The sequence below is a fragment of the Chaetura pelagica genome, unplaced genomic scaffold (assembly GCF_000747805.2).
Source record: "Chaetura pelagica isolate M959 unplaced genomic scaffold, ChaPel_1.0 scaffold116, whole genome shotgun sequence".
Taxonomy (NCBI): Eukaryota; Metazoa; Chordata; class Aves; order Apodiformes; family Apodidae; genus Chaetura; species Chaetura pelagica.
This window is the reverse complement of record NW_009953655.1, coordinates 3,461,733-3,475,820: the sequence shown is the minus strand read 5'-3', so window position 1 is coordinate 3,475,820 and position 14,088 is coordinate 3,461,733.

Genomic DNA, 14,088 nt, shown 5'->3' with positions numbered 1-14,088 from the left:
GGCAGCACTGCGTTTCATCCTGAGGGCACAATATGCATCCGGATCGGGGTGCGAGCATCAGCTCAGCAGCAGGTCGTGCGTGTGGCCGCAGAGCACAGAGGTGCAGCGCCAGGGAGCACCACAGCTGCTCTGAAGTAAATCTCTCCCAGCCCTTACGTCTGTTCGTGATGGTTATGGCCTTTTAATCGGCCTCTGACGCACTGAACTGCTGCAACACACTCACTTTTATTGATTTATAATTCTTCAGAGTGCACTGGGGGCTTGCAACAAGGTGCAGGGCAAGGGAAGGAGGCTGCCACAAGCAGGGGCTGGAAGCAGGACCCCTCCCCAGCTTGGGATACCTCAGGTCACCCAGCAAGGGGGAGATGATGCCCTGCCCTGTCCCTGGGGGGTGGTGGCCATTGCCTGTGCCCCTGCAGCACCTGGCTGCCCACCCAGGAGGGGGCTGCTCATCTCTGCCACAGGTGATTTTTGCACTTTGCTCAGAGAGCCAGGAGGTTTGGCTGCCTCTGGTGCAAATCACCAGGCAAAACCGGAGGCTTTTATTTTTAAGACTTCTAGGTAAAAATGGATCTGAACCCAGACTCTGGTTCTTCCCTACGTGCAAACCCTCTGTGCCTTTCAATTCCTTTACCTGTTCCAGCTCTTTGTGTTTGGAGGCAGATACCAGAACTGGGTTGTGGAGAAAAGCCACCTGCAGGGCCCACCTCCCCTGGAGCACGGAGCCATGGAATCCCACAGGGGGGGCAGCAGTGACCGCTGTGCTGCTGGTCCTGCTGGGTGAAGCATGAAGTGCAAGACCCAGCAATTATAAACCTGTTGCAGAGTGTCCTTTGGGAGCATCAGCGTAGAAGGAGGAAAGTGGGAGACACGGTGTTGCTTTATGTCCGTGTCCCCCCCCCAGTTATTAATTGTATTATGTAGAACATGCTGTTACATCACAGCTCTCTGTTCTTACACCAGTTACTCCGGGAAGTCTTTGCAGCAAGGAGTTGGGTGCCAACTGAGTTGTGGTGGCTGGTACCACCCAGGTGTTCTCAGCAGCAGCGCTTCTGGAGGGAGGATGTTGGACACAGAAACTGGGTTATCTCTGGCAGAAAGAGGCTGAGTGAGGGTTTGGGAGTGGTCAGACTATTTAAGAACCTGTATGTCTATGTGTGAGAAATGGTGAGTGTATCATGCTGGGATTGAAAATAGAAGTTGGGGATTTGAGGCACCAGAAAAGAAAATAACCAAACCACTTCACAAATTCACACCAGTTTCACTGAACTCTTTCAGTGACACACAGATTCCCCCACACAGAGAAATGGTTAATTTTAATATATCAAAATACTAATTTTACATAGACTTTTAGAAAATAATGTAAGGTTATTAAAATAGTTTCTCTAGTTCACAGAAAAACATAAGAAACTATTTCATCTTCATGGGAAATGATTTATTCTCTAATTTTTTGGAAGCTGCAGTGGCAGAGCATGTTTACACAGCTGACGTTCACCAGGGTAGTGTGAAATATGATGTGGTGACCCTGGACAGTTAAAAGTCACTGAAGATGCATGACAAGTTGTAAGAGAACATAAAGGATTCAGATGAAGAGATTTTTAAATCCACACAGGAAATAGTGTCCATTGGAGAGCCCAGCTGCCTATGGAAGGAGGGAGAGCATTCTGCAGAGGATGTCAGGTCTTGACTAAGGCAAACACACAGCTCAGTCTTTATGGCTTTCAGTTAATCCTCTCTAGACCTAAGCAGATACATGTCTGTGTGTCTGTTTCATAGATACAGGAACATAAAACTGAGTTTGTATCAATGTAAAAGTAACAGAAGTGCCATATTCAAATTCATCTGCCAGGATGTGTAGTGCTGAGAAGCAGCTGACTTTAGTCACAGCCCCCACCAAACTGCAGCTGGTGCAGGTACCTGTCACTTGCATGGAGAGGAGCTCATGGAAATAATAATGAGCTTTCCTCTGAAACCCACCCTCCACCTCTGTCTGCCCCACTGGCAACATCCTGTGCCTTCAGCTTCCTTGTCTCTAACCTTTCTGTGCAGGGATGGGTGTTCCATCTGGCAGGACTTGACCACCCATAACTACACACCCTCTTCTGCAGCCTGGGTGAGAGCTGCCTGCACCACACGAGGAGTCCCCACCACCTCTTCTGGTCTTTTCCCAAAGAGCACATCTCTACCAGCAAAGCACCAAGCAGTTTGGGATGGGAAGCTGTAGATGCAGCAGGCAGAGCAGCTCAGTGAGGGTAAAACAGGGAACCCAGGCAGAGAATGAGGCCAAACCCCCTGCTTATTGCCAAGGGGCACTGTCACAGGAGCTGCTTTCGAGGGCTCTCCCACACTGAAGCAGTGACTTTCCACCTCATCAGCCTGTGCCCTTCAGGGAGAATGGCAGCCAGACACCTCAATGAGCTGGACTCCCATCAGCTCCAAAACCCTCAGGATTGGTAGAAATTCTCCCCTCAGGAGTGGGGCCCATCCCTTCCTTGGCTACATCAGGCTGGGGAAGGTGCCCAACACCTCCTCTGCAGCTCCCAGCCCTGCACAGGGACAGGCTGCAGCTCTTCCGGGGGGGGGGAGCAGGGGGAAACACCAGCACATTTCCTGCAAGAATACTGACATTCTATCCTTAATCAGTAAGGGTCTTAAAACATGAGGAGAACTTCAGGAGGGTCGGTTGGCAAATGGCCCAAGAGCAAAAGAGATGTGAAGGGCTTCCCTGTGCAGTGGGGGACTCAGAGCAGACACAAGCCAGCAGCATCCTGGCACAATTGGGGCTGAGAATACAATTACCTGAGCTGGCATTTCTCCAGGACCCCAAGATTAATGATCAGGTTCTCGGAAGAAGTGTCAGAAAACCTATTAACTCCACATAAATACTCAACAACATTTTAGAGAGTTAATTTATTTTCCTCTCCTCTCCTCTGCTTCTGCAATTTGCATTATCAGTTGCTAAATATATTATGCCACGCTTTGCCCCCATCCACTGCTTCAAAGACCTCCCTGTAGCAATTTCATAAGTAATTCACTACTTGATCTTACAACTCTGGCACATTTTGTCAACCACAGGAATTTTATTTCAGCCCAAATCATCATCCTTTTGAAAGTTAATATCCATTATTTTCCTCTAGGAGAATTGCATCTGCACTACAGCAGTGGAAAGAAACTATTTCGGTCTAGTTGGACCATTAGTGGAGATCTGTGTAATGGAGACGTGCCAAAGCTGCCTGTTCATCTCTCCACTGGAGCTGAGGTCATTTGGAAAAAGACAGGTTTTCACTTTGCTCATCTCTGATCTCTAACCTGAGGCAAAATTTCCCACACAGACCCTAGAGTTCACAGAACCAATCATCATTTAAACACATCTGACTCCTTGCCTCCAGGACCAAAATATGATGGGAATTTCTAACACAGAGGTCTTCAAATCCTCCCTGGCCCCTGGGGGGTGATGTGGTGGCATACACACCAGCAACCACCTTTTGCAATGGGCAAATCTCAGCACCTATGCACAACTGCCAGCAGTGGGAAATCCCTGTTGTCCTGCCTCCTGAGGACAGCCATGAAGTTTCCCTTCCTGCATTTTGACCCTTCTGTGTTACCAGTTGGATATAAAAGAACCAAATGTATTAGCTCTTGGCAGGGTTCTTGGAAAAAAAAATAGCTTTCAAGGAGGGTTTTTTTTCTGAATAATATGTATATTGATTCTGGTCTTTGCTCCTCCAAGGAGGAGAGTGAGCCTTTGCTTGTGCAGTGGCAACATCTTACGGTGTTGGCAGACTCTTGTCCTACCTCAGCCAGAGGATGAGGGAAATGGCTTGTCCAGCCTTTGCTCCTGGACTGGTCCACACCACTGGTGCATCTGGCAGAGCCACAACTCACTCACTGGTGGTCAAGACCCCTCCAGGCCATGGCATGGGGAGACACTGCTTCTCACCAGTCACCACCTGGAAGGGTGCTCAGGTGTGACATTAACACAACAACAAGAGAAATGTGAATTAAAAGCAACATAAATGAAATAAATCAGAGTGAGAAGGGGAGGAATTCCTTTCTGGGGCCATCACAGGCACTCGCAACCCCCCCTGTGCTACAGTATGGGGCAGTCAGCAAGAGCTGGCTGTTGGAATATTGTTGTCCTGCCCTGGGCCATCAGGATTATAAATATTTTTTTTTTCAAGAAAATCCTTAGTTCTTGAGGAGGAATATTTTAACATCGAATGATGATGCCTCCTGTTAGCTCTTCATTTCTAGGCTGACCAGAAACTAAAATTCCAAGAGGGGCCTTATTTACTTTCTTTGCGAGAGGCAGGAGGATCTCCTGTGTCAGCAAGATTTGCAACCAAGAGGGGCAGCACTGAGAGCATGAGCTGTTGCTGCTGTGCTGTGAGGTGGCCAACCACGAGTGTCCCTTTGGAGCTTGTGCCAGGCCGAGTTTCTCCCTTTCCAACATCAGACACTTCCAGGACCTGGGGAGCTCCTAACTGGGTCCCAGCAGACTCCCCACTACGTTTTGTGCTAAATTCGAACTCTCCTTCTGCATAATTTTGCTGTTGATCTGCCCACTTGGGTATTGGTCAGGCATAAGGTGGGATATCGGTGGGATCCCTGGCTCACAGTTGAGCACTAAAGAAAATAAAGATCCAGAACTACATGTTTTAATATTTGCCATTAAACTTGAATGATCCCTTCCCTCTCATACATGGCCTGTTATTGCAATATACTTGAAGATACTAAATACTTGTGTTAAAGCCTAACAGTTCCCTTATTAGCCTAATAAAAGTGAGCTTTCTTCCATATGTCCCACCAAGATCCCTAATCACCTCCATTGTTTTTCTCTTGGCTTCCTTAATATTATCAGTACACAGCTGAAACAGGAATTGCCAGCTTAATCATCTGCTTTAGGAACGTGTTTAATAATTGCAGGTATAATTATTCACAACACTGGAAAAATTTGCTATTCACCACTAATTTCTTCAAATTACTGAAGGCATAAAGCAAAAATAGACTAGTTAGAAAGACATTAATTTCTAATCAAGTTTCATTATTGTCGTTTAACGAACAAAATCTTCAGCCCAGCATTCCAACAACATTCATGACAATATATGCTTTGGATTTTGCTTAGAAAAACTATTCCCAGACATTCTTGAGTTGTGCACCCACAGCAAAATGTTGCAGCACCAGCCAACACTGTATATCCCCACCTTGGTTTTTTCCTATTTATATGTTTTGATTATTCCCACTGCCAGAAAAGAGAGACATGGCACAAAACCCCAAAGGATTGGCATGAAATCAATTTTCCCCTTTGCACTGCCACATTCTCTATGTGAGGTCAGTGCATCTGAGGGGATGTTTCCCACGTGTTCTCACCTGGGACAAGACCCTTTCCAGAAGAAATCCAGCAGCAGGGTGCAGCTGCCTGAGTCACATGGGGCAGGTCTGTGCTGGATGGTCTCTCCCATGGGAAGAGGGACACAAGCCCAGGTCCTCAGGCATTTCCCAGCCTATAAACACAAGACATCACCCAAGGGATCTCTCAGATATTAAGGGTTCAGGCTTGTAGATATTTGCTAATTCAGATGTGGAAGTCCAGAGACATGACTTAGGTTAGACTTGATACTCTCCCTTTTGTACAGAGTACCTAAGCATTGCATGTTCAGCTGTAAGATCAGTGTATAGAATTGTACAGATATATAAATACATAATTTGTTTTCAAAATACTATCAAAACAAGCTTTTTCTAGACATCCTAACAGATGTGAAACAGAATTAAACCCCATACAATGCTAAGGAACAACAGAAGGGTACACAGCTTTACTGTCCGTTTCTTTCACATCCAGCCTGTCCTACTCCCCACTACGTTTTGTGCTAAATTCGAACTCTCCTTCTGCATAATTTTGCTGTTGATCTGCCCACTTGGGTATTGGTCAGGCATAAGGTGGGATATCGGTGGGATCCCTGGCTCACAGTTGAGCACTAAAGAAAATAAAGATCCAGAACTACATGTTTTAATATTTGCCATTAAACTTGAATGATCCCTTCCCTCTCATACATGGCCTGTTATTGCAATATACTTGAAGATACTAAATACTTGTGTTAAAGCCTAACAGTTCCCTTATTAGCCTAATAAAAGTGAGCTTTCTTCCATATGTCCCACCAAGATCCCTAATCACCTCCATTGTTTTTCTCTTGGCTTCCTTAATATTATCAGTACACAGCTGAAACAGGAATTGCCAGCTTAATCATCTGCTTTAGGAACGTGTTTAATAATTGCAGGTATAATTATTCACAACACTGGAAAAATTTGCTATTCACCACTAATTTCTTCAAATTACTGAAGGCATAAAGCAAAAATAGACTAGTTAGAAAGACATTAATTTCTAATCAAGTTTCATTATTGTCGTTTAACGAACAAAATCTTCAGCCCAGCATTCCAACAACATTCATGACAATATATGCTTTGGATTTTGCTTAGAAAAACTATTCCCAGACATTCTTGAGTTGTGCACCCACAGCAAAATGTTGCAGCACCAGCCAACACTGTATATCCCCACCTTGGTTTTTTCCTATTTATATGTTTTGATTATTCCCACTGCCAGAAAAGAGAGACATGGCACAAAACCCCAAAGGATTGGCATGAAATCAATTTTCCCCTTTGCACTGCCACATTCTCTATGTGAGGTCAGTGCATCTGAGGGGATGTTTCCCAGGTGTTCTCACCTGGGACAAGACCCTTTCCAGAAGAAATCCAGCAGCAGGGTGCAGCTGCCTGAGTCACATGGGGCAGGTCTGTGCTGGATGGTCTCTCCCATGGGAAGAGGGACACAAGCCCAGGTCCTCAGGCATTTCCCAGCCTATAAACACAAGACATCACCCAAGGGATCTCTCAGATATTAAGGGTTCAGGCTTGTAGATATTTGCTAATTCAGATGTGGAAGTCCAGAGACATGACTTAGGTTAGACTTGATACTCTCCCTTTTGTACAGAGTACCTAAGCATTGCATGTTCAGCTGTAAGATCAGTGTATAGAATTGTACAGATATATAAATACATAATTTGTTTTCAAAATACTATCAAAACAAGCTTTTTCTAGACATCCTAACGGATGTGAAACAGAATTAAACCCCATAAAATCCTAAACAATCTCTAGGTTGCAATGCTAAGGAACAACAGAAGGATACATAGCTTTACTGTCCGTTATATCAAAACAAGCTTTTTCTAGACATCCTAACAGATGTGAAACAGAATTAAACCCCATACAATGCTAAGGAACAACAGAAGGGTACACAGCTTTACTGTCCGTTTCTTTCACATCCAGCCTGTCCTACTTCCCTGCCATTTCCAAGGAGCTGCTGTGCTCTAGACACAATTATTTAATTCATCTCTTAAGAGGAACAGATTCTGCCATGCTCTGGCCCTGTGAAACCCCATTGCTGCTGGTGGGAGAGCTGGGTTCTCAGCAGATCCAGGCTCCAGCCTTTTCCCAAACACGTGGCAAACCACAGCCCCATGAGTCTCAGGGGAGGACGCTCTAAAGCAAAGCTGTGCCTGACTTCCATGCATTGCTGTTGGGAACAGCTGGAAGTCCTTGAGTTGTGAATCTCTCCCTGCTGCTCCTCTAGGGCAGTGTCCCCTCTGGGGGACAGTTTGCAGCTCCTGCAGGACAGCTGTAGAAGTTCATGCAACTGGATGATTTTTACTGGCCAAGTAAAAAAAAAAATCATAATAAAAAGTGGTTTTAGGGTCCAAGCACTTCCAGCTGGAAGTCCCCTTTCTTTCTGAGTGCTGGTGCCAGTCATGCAGCACTGCTCTCTGTGCAGTGACCTCGGCCTGCAAGCACAAGAGGTAGGAAAAGGCAAAAATAAAGAGAACACTGGATGGCAAACCTAATAAACTCTCTCTACTGACAGAGGGCCCTTGGTGTGACAAAAGCCCTTCAACTACGTTTCAGCCAGATGTGCTGGAAAATCAGCCTTTTGCAAAGCACTTCTTCTAATTGGCTCTTTGCAATTCCTGGGGCCTCGCATGGAGCAGAGAGCCCTTTCCCAGGGGAGCCCCAGCTGCTCCCGCAGCCCCACGCTCAGTTTGTCCTAATGCTTCAATATGCAGCAGGCATTTTCTTCTGTGTCGAAAGACTTAAACAAATTATAACCATCCTATAATTTGTCAGGTTAGGAAGAAGCTTTTAAAGAGCCTTGTTAAATGAATGAGTTAAGCCTTCACCCCAGGCTATTTTTAAAATCCGTCTTCACCCCAGCAGGGAGGAAGGCACAAACATATGCATGATCCATGCCTAAAATTTTGATTGTTGAATGAGTTGGAAATAAGCTACGATCTTCGTGGTTATTAATAAGTTATTTGGGGAAATGGTGTTAGAACATTGGTCACCAAAATAGCCACAGCTTCAAACCCTTCCTCCATGGAGTGAAAATCAGAAGGAGATTGATGGGGGAGTTTCTGGCAAAGGAAAGGAGCTGCAGCACACACTGCCTTGCAGCAGGGGTTTGACACCTAATTTACACACTACCTTCCACTGCAATGTGTGCACTTTTAATCACACTAATTATCAAGTGCCCACTTGCCATGATGCTGCAAACTAGCATATGCAAAGAGAATTAGACAGGAGTTTGCATGAAAAATTAATGCCTCTCCACCTACCCCATCCCAGAGCCACAAGGTGCCAATGCTCTGGTTCTGCCATCAGGAGTAGTGTGAACTCGCAGAGCATGGCAAGGACCTTGCCTGAGCTGAAATCCTTCTAGTAGGGAGAATATTTAACCTGGCATTTTCAGATGCTCTGCAGGAGTGGAGGGCACTGAGCAAGGGATTCCTTCTGCTTTGCCACCATGTGTGCCACCAGGGATTGAAAAGGGCAGAGCATATTGGAGCAGATATTGAAGGGATGAACACTTGCTAAAGGAAGTAAGTGATAAACTACTGCTAGAGGAAACAAAGATCCTTCACCTTCCCCATGAAGCAAGGAGAATCCCTCACTAGATGTGAATGTATTTTGTGCACTCCTTGGAAAACAAGTTTCCATATGAATAATTTAAATGTGTTTAAAATGGAGATTTGCAGTTGCTTGTGTAGACAAAACCCTGAGACCATTAATCCCTTGACCTCTGCTACATCTATATTAAATCAATATAATAACTTATGATTTTTCTGTCTAAGATTTTTCATGCTAATGTTTTGTTCATGCCACTTGGGAAACATTCATTATTTCATTCATGATTTATCTGCTTTTAACTGCCTTGCCTACAACCTAAAGATAACATCCAATATGGAAAACAAAAATACACCTAGGTCAATCTACAATACGCGAGTAGTGGAGTTACTAGCGGGAAGTAAGGCTTTCAGGATTATGCTGTTTGTGTAATCAAGGGCTTTTCTGAATGAAAGTTACTGCAACTAGTCAGTATCTGCTTGAGAAGGTTTCAAAGGCCTCAGTCTTATTCTTAAGGAAGCCAGAAGTATACTTCATATCATCTCTTTATTCACCCTCCACCACCAGCATGGCTGGGACCCCTCGCTGAGGTGATGTGTCAGGGGAAAGAACTCCTGGACTTTGTCTGGACACAGCACCAAAGACCTTCCTTAGTACAGATGGCAATCTTCTCATCTGGGAAAATGCAGACCAGATATTCCTGTTCCTCTTACATTCTCAAGGCCCCTCAAAGAGAAATAGTAGGAGAACTTAGGATGTCAGGAAGAACAAAAAGCAAGTCTACAGCATCTCATGTTAGCAGGCCCTAAGTCAGCTATAGAAACCATTATGAATTTTCTCTTCAGATGAAATAGAGGACCACACAAATGACTCAACTAGGTTTCCCATCATCAGGTAAAAGAGAGATAAAAGCTCTAATATATTTGGAGGATAAAACATCCTCACAAGCCCAAAAGCTCCATCGCATGCTCTTGATCTAGAGAATAGATTTAAGGAAGGCATGAAAATAGCACTCACTGCCACCAAGTGTGTATCAGACAAAATACAAGGATGTGTTTCCACAGTTAACATGAACTTTGTAGACAGCATTGCCTCACCTGTGAGCAGCACCCCAGAGCTGTGCCACCCTCTGTGAGAGCTTCCCCTTTGCCACCTGGCTGCTCACACACAGCTTGGCTGCAGCCATGTGTCTGAACTTTGCTCTGTGTGTCCAGTCTCTGGTTCACGAAGCTCTAGGACTGGTTCCCACTCCATAGCATTAGTCTCCACTCCAGTCACAGGACCATCCTCCCCCACTCGTCCCACCCTTTACCCCAGACACCACAGCACTGTAAGCATCCCCCAGATGACACATTCTGCCTAACCCCGAGACTGTGCTTCTTACCCTGCTTCCTAGCCCAGGAGTGTCCTCTGATCCTGGACTTCAGCTTCACAAACTTTTATACTTGGCTCATACTTCGCATCCCTTCTCCTCACCAAAAATGATACCTAGAATCAGACCTGAAGCGAGAACAGCTTTTTGCACTTGCTGCATGCTTCATCCTGCAGAAGCAACAAATCTGAATGCAGAGCAGAGGGTAGTTCTGATGGACCTGATATTTCAGCAGGAGACCAAGGTACTAACTGAAGCAGCAAGGTTGGGCCCATCACAACTTCCTGTGTGTCCCACCAGCCTTCTGCTTAAAACACCTGCTGACTGGAAGCTGGCCAATGTTATTCCAGTGTAGAAGGGCATGAGGGAAGACCTAGGGAACTACAGAGCTCTTAGTCTAACCTCAGTTGCTGTAAAAAATATGGAAAAGATTACGCTGGGCTATGGGTTTGTGTAACTTGATATCCTCCGTGATAAGGTCACCCACTTAGTGGATGAAGCGAAGGTGATTGATGTAGTTTTTCTGTATTTTAGTAAGGTTTTTTGATACTGTCCCTCACAGCAACCTTCTGGACAAGTAGCCCAGCTGTGGGACGAGTAGGCTTATGGTGCACTGTGTGAATAACTGGCTAAAAAGCAAGGCTCAAATGGTTGTAGTGGATGGGGCTACCTCTGCCTGGATGCTGGTCACCAGAAGATAATACTGTTACCTCCTAAGATGACTTAGACTCCCTGTTCTGTGCCAGATCAGTGAGCCCACAGGCAAAATCTTGTCACTGCAGATGAAATTTTCAAACAGTTATACATAAACTCTCTCCCCAACCAAGAACCTAATCAGTTTTGATATTTAAGATTTCTGCTACACACAATAGGAAAAGGAAATGCTTTTCAAAGTCATCTACACTTAAATGCACAGCATCTCCAGTTTTTCTACTGTATCTGAGCAAATTGTCTTTTCTCATCTGGGATGTAGAAGCCTAAGGCCAGGCACCTCCTTTCGGTCTCCTGCACCCTCAGTGCAGGGTACACCTAGTCAACCATTTCCATAACATTGTGTCCAGGCAATGTTACATCTCTTCAGACTCACTCTCAACCAACTCCTGCTCCTCTCCTCAGCATCCCTCCTGATCCTCTCTCCAACACCACTGTCCTTTAAAGGGGCCCTCTCTGCCAGCAGCCCCCCCCGACTCCCCCACTCATGAGCCCACCTCTGCATCCCTCCAGGCCCCCAGTCTTGAGCAGAGCTGCACCCCATCACCCCCTCAGCTCTTCCCTCTAAGCAGCACCTTTCTCCTTTTCTGCACTCAACAAACACTGGCCAAAAGAACTACAGGGCTTGGGGATTTTGGATTTTTCCCCAAAAATCAATGAATACAGTGTGGTTAAAAGAACAAGCACTTCCAATTGATCAAATTGGTAGTTTTATTTCCACCTGTTAAAAGAACTGTTTGCCTACCAGCAGAGTCCAACATAGATGGGACAGACAGACATGAATACAATTAAATACAGGAAAAATTGAACTATATACAACAAGACATACATTTACATAATGAAAAAATCTTTATATTATCTATTACTTCTTGCCAATGTGAAACATCACTGGAACTCAAATATATTTGACTTTCTTTTTTTTCTCCTTCTAAAAAAAGTGTGTAATGCAATTTAGTTCTTATCCATGTAGCGAGAGCTTAAAATTCATTCTGAGATGCACAAAATCTGTGGCACTTCACAGGGTACACAAAAGCTAAAAACTTTTTTTTTGTTAAATATTTTATAGTTTGTGGTATCTAAATTTCAATAAGATCTATTTATTGAGACACAAACTATAAAGTGATATTTACATGGAGGGAGTTGTGCAAAGTTAATTTCAGGCTATGGCTAGAACACTGTGAAAGATGCACAGACCCATGACTCACCCCAGAGGCCATCCCTTACATCCTCTTTTTATCCCTCTTGTGCAGCAGCCACCCCAGAAAAACTGGCCACAACTTTGTTTTTTCCCCTTATTTTTTAAGCTCCTGGGAGAAGTCCATTTCTGTGACACTTAATTATCTTGACAGTTTTAATGTTGGGCTGCTTCCTTTCATGCAATCAATGCTTTAAGCCATCTTTAGTAAGGTTTCATATTTTTTATCTTTTGTGGGACCCAAATTACAGCTGTTGCTGTCACCACACTGCCCCAAGACTGCTGTAGTCATGTTTGTCATTTGTATTACCCCAATGGGAGCACACAGTAACAAGAAGTCTGTATCTTTTTATTAGTTACCACATTGCCACACTGCCTACCTCCTGGTAACAGGGCTGAACCAAAGCTATTTCAAACCAGGGTTGGGAAGGTACTGAATTACCTAAGCTAGCCTGCATGGAACAAAGCTCTGTCTGTATTGCTACAAAAACGTCCCTAAAAAGCCTAATAAAAGAAAACCCTTTGCCTTGGGGTTGCAATCTTCAATACAGAGCTTGAGACAGCTAATTAGAAGAGTTGTGCAAAAAAGAGCTTCCACAGATCCCTAGGACAGGTTTGCAAAGACAGAGCAGATACCAATGTTAACTAAATGCATCCTACAACTGCGCTGCACCAGAGCACCCAATGGCACTTCTAATGGTTTTCATAATCAACTAACTGCCAGAAGGCATCTGAAGTTTAATTTTGGGCTTTTTTTTAACAGACCAAATAGATGCAGCTATTGCTTATCTGGATCATAAAATACTAATTTTAATAATCTTACCCACATTTAATTACTATAATCCTGTTTGTATCAGCTCAGCTGGGACTCCACATCAGCTTGCAGATTTTTGCTGTAACAGGTTTAAAGTTGACAATTATACTCAGTCCTGGAAAAAAACCAACAACAAGCCAAAGGTGTCTGGATAACAGTGCATAAACCTGCGTATTCCTGCCTTGCTACAATGCAGAAATGATCTCTCCTGGCAGATGTATCTGACTTCTGTTCTTTGTTAAAAATCTACATTTGCAGAAAGCTGGACAACCCTCAGGGCAAAGGGAGACTAAACTTTTCTCAAAAAAGCTGCCAAGTCAAAACTGCTATCAAACAGCTTTTAAAGCCTTCACTTCCTAAACTCATGGCAATAGAATTATTTAATTTGTAATCCTATACTCCAGGCTGAAACCAGTCAGGTGTCAGTACAATAACTGAAGAAAACAGGAAAGTGAACACACTGAACTTTAAGCATTACGCTGGGTACACGTGATCCAGTAACAAGAACTGTTGGTCGTTTGGTATTCAGCTGACAAGAGGAAAGCACACAATTTGCTTCTTATGCATCACTAACAAGCCTAGAGAAGTCTATATCCTCCTTAGTTATCCAGAGTGCCTATAGAAGAGTAAAGCCAAGAGACCATCTCATCCAATTAGAAAATAAATTCAGTGTTGTGATTCTAATACAGGAATTCTTGGCAGTTAAAATATTCAAATAAGTATTTTCACATTGTACATGTTGCAATTAGTCTACCTACTTTAGATCTCATGGAGTTCAGACATCTACATGTTCAAGCATTCTGCTTAAAACACCTGATTGCTGGTTAACAGCAGGTTATTTTATTGCGTGGCCCTGGCTGTCAATTCCATTTTCATTTATGAGAAAACAATCCATCATTACAGAACTTACTTCTACTTGGGCAAAGATGGTATAGCAGAAAGGAACAGAGTCATGAGCTTCTCACAGCATAAAAAAAAAAAAAGGGTCGTGAAATGGCAAATGGTTCATCTGTATCCTCAAAGGGAACTATATATGCAACAGTGGGAAAG